Source organism: Xiphias gladius, chromosome 23, assembly GCF_016859285.1.
Source record: "Xiphias gladius isolate SHS-SW01 ecotype Sanya breed wild chromosome 23, ASM1685928v1, whole genome shotgun sequence".
NCBI lineage: Eukaryota > Metazoa > Chordata > Actinopteri > Istiophoriformes > Xiphiidae > Xiphias > Xiphias gladius.
In genome coordinates, this window is record NC_053422.1 from 19,663,385 (window position 1) to 19,674,621 (window position 11,237).

Sequence of the window (11,237 nt, forward strand, 5' to 3'; positions counted from 1 at the left end):
AATGGCATTTGGCAGAGAAATTTATTGTGTGGCCAAAGGCAGACAGCACTTATCCAGCAATGTTTAAAAACCATAGCCATGTATGGTGTTGGTTAAACCATTAAAGAAACATTGAGTTGCTCATTTGATGATATGTTCAACTTTGAGTGATAAAATCCTGGAGTGTGTCACTAAAATTGGAACGTGTTAATGAGAAAACACTTGCTCCGACACTTTATTCCAGCACCCTAAACCTTCACTGTGATACAGATGCTGCTCTCTTTCCTGAATGCTCAGTTTTGCCTCTGGTGGGATGAAAAAAAAAGAAAAGAGGGAACAAAGAGGAAAAAAAGAACTTTTCCTTCCAGCTCCAACACAGCCCCTGGATCTGCATGTGGAAGTTTTAATAGGAGTCAGATGTGCTCCTCCTAATCAAAGGAATATGGCGGGAAATGTTAGAGAGCACAAGCAAGGAGAAACAGGACTACAGGAACTGTGATAAGACTCAAACTACAATAACAAATTACACTTCTCGACTTCAGAGCCAACTAACAAATTTACTGTAGGCTTAGAGTTGATTTTCCCTCCATGGTCATATGGTGGTGTTAAATGCCATTTATGAGGTGCTGTACATTCTGGGAATAAAGACAAAATGGCTTGTAAACAGGGAAAGGCTGTATATCTTTTTTTAGCACTTGCAATATTTGTGTTCCTATATATTAGCGATGCAAATTAATTGTCCTTGTAACTTGGTCTTTAAAGCGGCCATAATCAATGTTTTTATAATAACAATAGATCAAATGACTATGTATAGTGTATGTATAATCTGAAAGAGGTCTCTTGCAGTGATGAACCCGAAGCGAAATATCACCCGACTCTGCAGTTCCCCACAGCTTTACTAAGCATTTTAGTGTCTTTCAGCTCATTATTTTGTTTTTTTAACCCATAACTTTACTGTAATGGTTCACTCTCACGCCTCTCATGACATTGTTTTCAGCTGCAGCAGGCTGCTGTTTTCAGAGAAAAAGCTCTAAGAACCCATTGTATGCTAGCTGCCCATCACCAAACAGCAGAAAGACAAAGTTTATATTTCCCTCAAGAGTTGGTGGAGACCAAACACAGAGCTGAAACGAGAATAGAGTAGATATTCACCAGGTGGCCAGAAACACATCTTCAAATGAATACTAATGTTTCTTCATAACTACAGGATATGTAAATAGGCAACTGTTTGTTGACAAGTTTGCCATATCAACTTAAAAGGTGACGATATCCCAGTGTTGTGTTCATACCTTGTTTCCACTGCCCCTAAGTGGCCGAAAAATTTCTTACTGCAGGTTGAAATGACATAACAAATTCTTCTGCCTCTACTAATAAAAAAGAGAATCTAACAAAAAAAAATTAATTGTATGACATATTTTTGTTGTATTATGGAAAGCAATTAAGCCAGACTGAAACAAATATTACTGGCAGCTGGAAGTTTGAGCTTTGAGTTTTGACTGATAGTAACTGTCAAACTCCATTTGGATTCATAGCTTTTGTTTACCGTTTTCTGCCACCTCCAAGTGTGTGTTATAATTTCAATATAATGATTTTCTCTCCACAAAAGAAGTGGCTACTGCTGCTCAGCATATTTTTTGCGCTGATGTTGCACATGTAGTTAACACGCTAATACCACAAAGTAGCTTGCTCTGTCCTGTGACAATGGCATACCGCCTATCTAATCACCCACTGCAGCCAACCTCGCTCTGTCTTTTTCCCACTATCTCTCTGTTTTTCAATCATCCTACTTATTATGCAGTATATCTGAGTGCCTGAGCATGCCCAGAGCACACTGACCACCAGCCAGCCGACAGCATGTAAATGGAAGTGATGAGATCATGTGCTGATACACGTTCACAGAGGAGGAACAAACTGGGCTATTCGTCTTTGTCAAACCACCAGCTCCTTTCTTCTGCTTGTAGACTAAACACACTCACACACACAGACAGACACGCATTGTATTCATGTATGCTTGCGAGTGCACACAAAATGCCACCACACACACAGAGATAAAAAACACAATGTAAAACTTACACGTGTACAAACAGACACACAGACTGACAGACCTGCACATATTATGCAGCATGCCAAACATCCCTAAGAAAGTACAGCATATTTAATTTGTCACTCATCTGCCAGTCTGCGGGGTCACTCTCTTCTGTGGTGACCTTTACTGTTTCTGAAGCTTTGTTTGCATCCCTCTGACTCTCACAGACAGGCAAACCACCGAGCTGTGACTTCAACTCCCATTAACATAAAATAACCCTAGGTCATGCACAAAGAACTCATGGGAAAGCAACCTCTAACGGCTCAGACCTTGGCTTGATTATAAAAGGACATTTTCATTGCACTCCATTTTCTAAACCAAACTGGCTTGGTTCACAGAGAATATCTGTGGTTGTAAGAGTACTAATAAAACGGGTGGAGTAGGAAAAACAGAGAAAGAAGTCAAAATAGAGATAGAAGTAAAAGAAAGAAGCTGTCACAAAAATAGGGGACCATGTAGGAAGCCTGTCGAAGCATGTTGTGTCTATTTACAACACAGTCATTGCTGCTGTCTGGAATGCCTGCATTTGACTAAAAGAGCAATAATCAAGAAAGCTGCAGGCTATGGCATCCACATTAGAGAGGTTATGAGGATTCAGCAGTTTGCATGAACTATATTTCGCCTCAGTCATGCCATTGGGGCAAAAGCTTAAAAACAAGCTTGTGTGAGATGGTTAAAAAAAAAAAAGATCCTCTGGTGTCTGTTTTCATTTAGCGTGCTGCATTTCTAAGCATGGAATGGCCACAGTGGCATCATCCAGGTGGGTGGCTGGTAACAGTAGTGGATGAAGGGCTTTCTCGAGGCGTAGATAGGTTTTCCATTACAAATTGTATCAGGTGAAAGAACATGTTTTCTTAATTGGTCATTGCAAAGAGCAAAGAGTTTTTTTCTTCTCAAACCCATATGCTGAGCAGATGGGATTAAACCCAAGCAGAATTCACAGGCAGTTATAAATAAAAAACCTGGATGGCCTAAGGTGTAACCTCCTCTTTACAATAACAAATGAGTTCACCTTGAATTGGAAAGAACACTTCCTCTGCATGCCATGTGAATATTTTGGGTATTGATTCTACATTGCCCTGCCTTGCTAAGTGCCTGCCAGGGGTCAGGTGCAGGAGGGGACATGATGGAAGATCTGGTATTTATGGGAAGAGACAAGGATGTCAGAGCAGCAGTATCTTCTCCAGACATCCGGCCGAGGCCATGTCTGCTGTCAGTAAGGTGCAGGAGGCTGAATACACATGAGGTTGATTTAACAGTTCTGGTAAAAGTGTGTATATGTGTGTGTGTGTGTGTGTGTGTGTGTGTGTGTGTGTGTGTGTGTGTGTGTGTGTGTGTGTGTGTGTGTGTGTGGGGGTGTGTGTGTGTGTGTGTGTGTGTGTGTGTGTGTGCGTGCATCCATGGGCAAGTACACATGTATTCACACACACATACACCAGCACACATAGAGTGTAGAGTGAAGCTGATCTGAATTACCTGGCCAGAATCGATCATGGCTCCAGAGGGCATAGTGAAAGGAGGTGTACCAACTTCAGAGAATTAATGTTCCTCCACATTGCGTTTTTATAGACTGAATAACCCACCCGTGGGTTTTAAGAATGTTTTCAGTCCTGTCTGGTATTTAGTTTCCCAAGTGAGCAATTTAAAGAGTTATGTGTCATTAACAGTCAAAGTTGATGGAGTCAAACCAAGGAAGAGCTTTACTGGCCTCTTTACTCTTACTGTATTTGAAAAGAAAAAAACAAGACTAAAAATGTGTCACTTTGCAACTGGCCCTGTGAGGCTGCAATTCTCATTACACACCAGAAAACAGAACAGTTGGAAGGATGAGATATGGAGACTTTGCTGTTCTTACGTCCTTCCCACCAGTGGGGAAAAAATATAAAGTTTTTTAGGTAAGTAGACAAAAGGCCAGGTTATTTGCTAAATTAAAATAAAACTTCTGCCTAATAAAACAGCTGTTTTTGTAGCTCCTGCCATCGGTTCTATCAGTTATGATGATACTGCACAGACCAGACTAACTGCTGATTAATTAAATCAATTAATTAAGTTATGTGTTATTAGTTATGTACCAATCTGGTATATACAGTAATGCAGGACATACTTTGGTCTGTTTTGGCTTCGTTTCCATATTGATCAATAGCAACCATTATAAAAAAAACTATATTGAATATTCATGAATCATGCAGAGTCTGACAATAGACTGTATTAAAAATAAAACATCATGAGCACAACACTAAAACAGAATTGTCTTTTGACCAAGAAATTTCCTGGTCAGAAAAGTCTACTGTAATGATCACACAAGTAAACCTTTTTGCGAATATACTTGTGCAGTGTGAGATAAATTATGAACTGCATCTTTAATAAACAATCACCATGCCATCAGTGCTTACAAGACCACTGAGCTGTGACTGGCACTGACAGAAGATTGGAGAGGACACTAAACACCACAGAAGCTAATTCCTTTCAGCATGAGCCGACAGTAATATCACCTCCCAAAACACGAAGGCATATAAAGCTGATAAATCAAATTAGCCAGATAGAGATTCTGGGATGTAATCATAGACTGAGAGCCAACACTTACAAACAGAGATAATCAGTGTCATTTCAATATATCCTCCCTCTGCTGGGAATGTAAAAGTCTGTCCAGCTTTGTAGGATAAATCAGGCAAAGCGCAACTGGTATACTGTCATTCACCATTGTGGGAGAGAGACAAAACAGCTTGTAAACAGGGACAGACTGTAGAACTTGTTTAGTACTTCCAATATTTGTGTTCCTACATATTAGCGATGCAAATGAATTTTCCTGATGTAACTTGATATTTAAAGCAGCTCAAATCAATGTTTTTATAATAACAATAGATCAAATGACTATGTGTAGTGTATGTATAATGTGAAAGAGGTCTCTTGCAGTGATGAACCCATAGTGAAATATCCCCCAGGCAGGCAGCTGTTTTCAGAGAAAAAGCTCTAAGAACCCATTGTATGCTACAGCACCAAACAGCAGAAAGACAAAGTTTATATTTCCCTCAAGAGTTGGTGGAGACCAAACACAGAGCTGAAACGAGAGTAGAGTAGATATTCACCAGGTGGCCAGAAACACAACTTCAAATGAACACTAATGTTGCTCTATAACTGCTGGATGTGTAAATAGGCAACTGAGTGTTAACAAATTTGCCATATCAACTTAAAAGGTGATGATATCTCGGTGTTCTGTTCATATCTTGTTTTCACTGCCCCCAAGTGGCCGAAAGTTTTCTTACTGCAGGTTGAAGTGACGTAACAAATACTTCTGCCTCTACTGTTAAAAAAAAAAAGAATCTACCCAAATAATTAAGCGCATTACAAATTTCTTGCTGTACTCTGGAATACAATATAGCCAGATGAAACAAATATTACTGGCAGTTGGAAGTTTTGAGCTTTGAGTTTTGAGTTTTGTCAAACTCCATTTGCATTTGCTTGTGGTATACCGTCATTCACCATGCAGCAGTTTGTAATACTACTGTTCTCTACCTATAATAGAGTTAACTTCAGTAAATTAATTACAGGTGTACTTGGTCATGACTGGCTCCCATCAGTGATTAATGAATAAAATCTGTCCAGTCAGGCCAGTTCCCAGACTTTAGACTGGAAACCACCATAAAGCCCATGTTCTCATCCTGAACTACTGAAATCAGAGAAATGGAAGAGGGTAATATGTGACCACACGTCTTCCCGCCATCCAAACACACATACTGTCTGACACATACACACACACACACACACACACACACACACACACACACACACACACACACACACACACACACACACACACACACACACACACACATACTGCAAACCCCAAAGTGATGGCAAATACTTTGACAGTTTGGCTGTCCACCACTTCCACAATACGTTCCAGTATTCTTTTATTTTGTTGGAGTCCCATAAAACGTAGGGATCTCACTCTCTTTTTAAAACTAATGTTCACACAGATTCACTTTGCATGTGACCTCTCATGAATGTGTCAAAACTTTCCCTTACGTATAAGTGTGATCAAGTTGCCCATAACTTTTACAGAGGAAAATTCTTTCCTAAAAGTTTCTGGGGTTTGACTCTGGGATTTTTGAATCTCTTTTACTGGTACAAACCATTATTGGATAAGTCATTGTGGTGGAACGGACCAATCACTGAGAGCCATAAAAAAGAGTTACCAAGCTCCCATTGCTTGTGGGTAAGGGCCACTTACAAGACTCTTCGTCATAAATACTTCTTCATATATATTTTTTTCATTTTCAAGCTCATTACACTGGATAATCACATGGGTAAGTTCTTCTACTGTCAATGCTAGTGCAATTCATCCCTTCCTGCTAGGCGGAACTAAAGAGAAAAAAACTCATCCAAACATTTTTTTTAAATTCATCATTGTTCATAAAGGAAGTGAGAAGCTAGTGAGAGTGAGATGTGAGATGTCTCTGTCTGTGTTTCTGTTTGTCCCATCTGTCAGGCAGCTGGTGGGCAACTCAGAGGGGTCCTCTTCAGAATCTGTCTGCCTCCTGTGGTCTCTTGAGCCTGGCCAATGAGGATTAAACAACCACCTTCAATCTCTGGTGAAGCTGCTTTACCATGACCTATCCATCGGCCTCTGTGGGCTCTGTTAGCACCTTCGCCTTACCGGAAAAATCGTGTCCTTGCCAGTATCTTCACTCGGATCAGAGTAACGGGACCCATTGCAGGCTCGTGAAAGACCATTAAACCTGTGGAGTGAAAGTGATGAGCAGAGCATGCTGTGGGGACTCTGCTTAAATGTGAACAGCAGAAACACCTATCACAGCCTGACTCACAGTTTGGCTAACCTTCAGGCACTGTCTGGCAAATAAAATCATACTGAGCGCCAGTTGTTGCTCTTTGATCACATTTCTCTCTAAATAAGCCCTGTGAACTGATTTTGAATTATGAATGAATCATTCTTGACTATGGCTCACTATTAACAACATCATTTGACATGAATGTTTTTGCAGCTGGGTTATTTGTACATTAACGCCGCAAATGTTGTTACAGTAAGTTATTCCCAGGTGAGAGTTTGAGTGATTCTCCAGTGGCTTATTTTCGCTGAGAAATGTAGAATGAGGCCGAGAAAAAACTGAACCAACAAAGCCTCTTGTGTCCTGAGAATAAATATGAGCCCACAGAATGGAAATGATTCAACATACTTTCTTAATCCAGAGAGTAAAGATTGAGAACGCCAAGCAGGACCCAGATGGCAGGAGGTATGAAGGTATGAATTTAACTGCCTCCAGACACGGTGCAAGCAGAGTGGGGTACACGTTACTGTAAGTGCACAAATATCCTCTGAGAGACTTCTAATGAGGATGAATATTATTACAAGCCACTACAGTATGTCTGGACTTAAATGAATTAAAAACTAGCTTGTTTGGTGCAACCCGTTTCAGTTTAGTGATGCGTAAATTTCCACGTAGAAAACACTAATGTTATAACTACTCTAACTATGAACTATGAAAAAACAGTGAATTTCTCCCCCTCTCTTTTTCTCTTTTTCTCTTTCTATGACTCTTTCTTTCTCTTACGTAGTCACACACACTCACTTACACACACACACACACACACACACACACACACACACACACACACACACACACACACACACACACACACACACACACACACACACACACACACACACACACACACACACACACACACACACACACACACACACACACACTGGGGCCTCTGATTTCCTGACATTTCACTACATTACACATTCACAATGACTGTGGCAGATATTTTGGGCTCACACACTAATGTAATTTGCAGGAGGGAAGATGAATAAATATTTTGTCAGGACCCTGCACTGTGTGACACAGATTAAGTCTTTAGCTTGTGTGGTAGTGAACCAGACCAGTGTTTAGCATTTTGTTTTTGTCTCACGAATAATTTTGATTACGTTCTCCAAAGCGTTGATCCAAACAAAGAGTGCGCCTCTTGTTGGGAGAATAAGTCCTGCCTTGTTCCTATCCCATCTGCAGAGAGGCCCTACTACAAAGCCGAAAGGCATTTAGATGGAAATGGGCTGAAACAAACACAATCAGACAGGAATGTCACATCATTTAATCCATAATCTTGTGCATACGATAATCTAATGGATAAAATGCTGCTATGAAATGCTCAGTTTCAATTATTTTGGTGTCTAGACCTTACTGGCTGTAAAGATACAGCATGTAAAAGACAGCCTGTCTGCCGAATGATGGGTTACAGTAGATGTGTGTGGGCTTTTTTGACAAACTCGAGCTCCCACCCATTTCCCCTGATTCTTTAGAACTTATCACGACAATAGAGCAAATAAGGCGTAAAAGTGATGCATGACATTCCATTGAGTTAAGTAATGTCCTGTACAGATTACAACCTGGACTACCTGTAAAAGACATGTACCTCTTTGTTCTGTAGTACTACACACACCCAAACCAACGATCTATGAGACAGACCTACGGTATTAATTCCGTTTCCTTCAGCAGATATTCATTCAGCTTTTAAAATGGGACATACCTTTGACATGATCTGTTCAGTGGTACATTGTCCATACATGGAAACAAGGAGTCAAAAGGCCTGTTTGTTCTTCCACTAATAAACTCATACTAAATCAAACTGACCAAACTTCTTTTTTGCAACATCCGGTGTTTGTTTGGGCTGTTAAAGCCATGTGAACACTGATGAGTGTGATTTCAAAATAGATAACGCCAGAAATTTATTACATACAAACATTCGAAATCAAAACCAGACGAGCTGGCAGTGAGGGAAACAGTGATTGTGTCCAGGGCAAGCCCCCGGGATTCATTTGCATTTATTTCTGATTCCCTCACGTCTAAGCATCATTGTTGCCAAGAACACATTAAAGGAAGCAACAGTGCTATGGATGATTGTGTTTCTTTTTTCTTCTTTCTTTTTTTATTTAGTAATGTGTAAATAGCAGCGTTGGCTCCGCGTGTGTTTCAATATTACCCAGACAGACAGAATGAGAGCCAGCTGATTGTGGTTTGGGCTCAGTCTCAGTCTGTGTATTAATGTACTGGAGCTCCCACCATATGCTTATGCTGGTGTGGGTCCAAGTCTGGCCCACATATACACTTCATAGATGAACACATTCACACATATAGACCCACACAAACAACAAAATAAGACTCCAGGGTTCACTACCAACTCAAATGCACTGCCCAGTTTGTGGTAGAAATTTCGACTGCAAAACTTGGTCGTAGTGGGACTTGTGCCATGGAGTATATTTAGCGTATATATATTGGATTCAGAAAATTTGTGTTAGGTTTAATGCATTAGCAGGAACCAGGCTGGAATCCAAGCTTAGTTTTACTTAAAATGTGAAATTAGTTGCCTATTAGGCTATGGGCTGATACTGTCTATGAATTAGACTGCTGGACTGTCGCTTTAAAACGTGGCCTTACAGTACTATACATCATCAAACCACAAGTGGACACACCCTGATTCTAGCAGGGTTTATTCGTCGCTGCTTCACACCACAACACCCTCTGAGGTAGTTTATGAGAAATACAGATGTCTAGATGACTGAAAATAAACAGAGAATAGTGCTGGAACATGAGTGTGCCTTTACCAAACGAGTCCTATGTACATTTCCAGAAGATCAGTAATCGACAGATTTGTTATGGAGTTGTACGCTCAAGCACACCATGGGATGTGAGCTTGCCTGAGCTGCACCTCACAATCACTGAGGAACATCTACCCATCAAAACATCGACAAGCATGGTGAATAATCTCTCTTTCTCTCTCTGCCTTCCTCTGTGTTTATACTGAGGCTATGCCTTTGAACAGCCCGATGGCTATATCCCATTACATCCAGAGGGATGTGCTGAGGGGATGGTATGGTGAGCAAGAAAACGGAGAGGGGCCTGTATATGATTCTAATCAATTCAAGCCTCGGCCATCGCAAACGCTCTTTAATAGCTTCTGTAGATGGACCCGACTCGAGAGGGAATGCAAACCAGATCACTTAGGAAATTCCACAATGCTCTCTTTGCAGCAAAAGCCCTTCTTCTGAAGGAATGTGTGCTAACATTTCCCCTCAGTTCCCTGGTCTCCCACACACACAGCTGCCCTTCAGAGAGTCATGCCAAAAGAGCAGAGCCAAGCGGGCCGCTGGAAAAGCAGAGAGGGAGAAGCACGAAAGAGAGACACAGCGGCTAATGGCTGCTCTCCCAGCTCCGTGGGGTCATACTCATTTAAACGAGTGAGGAGAGGCTGGGTCAAAGGAGAGAGCACACAGGAATGGTGATGAAGATAGGGAGACTGGAGGTGGAAAATAGGAATAAGTACCCTAAAGTGAGACTATAAATAAAGGAGACACAGAGATAAGGGAGAGGGAAATCGATTAGGTCTGACAGTTGTGTAAGGAAAGAGAGGAAAATGATAGAAGAATACATAGAGGAAGAATGGGAGCAGGAGGAAAGGGATGTCGAGGGAGGAGGTGAGGCAGGGCAGAGACGTTACTTAAAGTAGCCTCAATGTGATGGATCATTTGAACAGCTTGGCAGGACCATCCATCAGGTGAGGAAAGGTGGTGGAAAGAAAAGTTCAGATAAACATATCTCACCAAAATCCCAACCAACAAAACCTTCAGAATCACAGAAGATGCAGAAATGATTTTTATATGCTTTTCAACATGCTCCTGGTCCAAATTGATTTTGGAAGAAGAGGTTTGCCTTTTGGTAAACTTTGTGTGACCTGCTGTTTGAAAGAGTGGTGAACCACAAGCGGAATAATTGCACCATCAAGTAAAGTTAGCATATTTTATGGCTGAAGGGTGATCAGGATGTTACTCCTAAAGTCTGGCAGTCATTCAAGATACATATTTTCCAACATATGACACAGTCATGCAGTCCCAGCCAATCCAATATTCACAGACAGTTCTCTCCTCATGGAGGGCCTTCAGGTTTCAGGATAAAACATTTAAAAGATTAGTGAAATGTATCCAAGCATTTCTCTGCAGAAGACTGTAGATTTGTAAATCTAAAGATCTAATAATTTCTAAGCGTCAGAAACTATACAGAGAAACAGATGTCACATTTTGAAAATTTATGGCACTTTTGGGATCTTTTGAGTATAAACATATTTGGAGATAAGGAGTTTTATTCATAAATTTTAG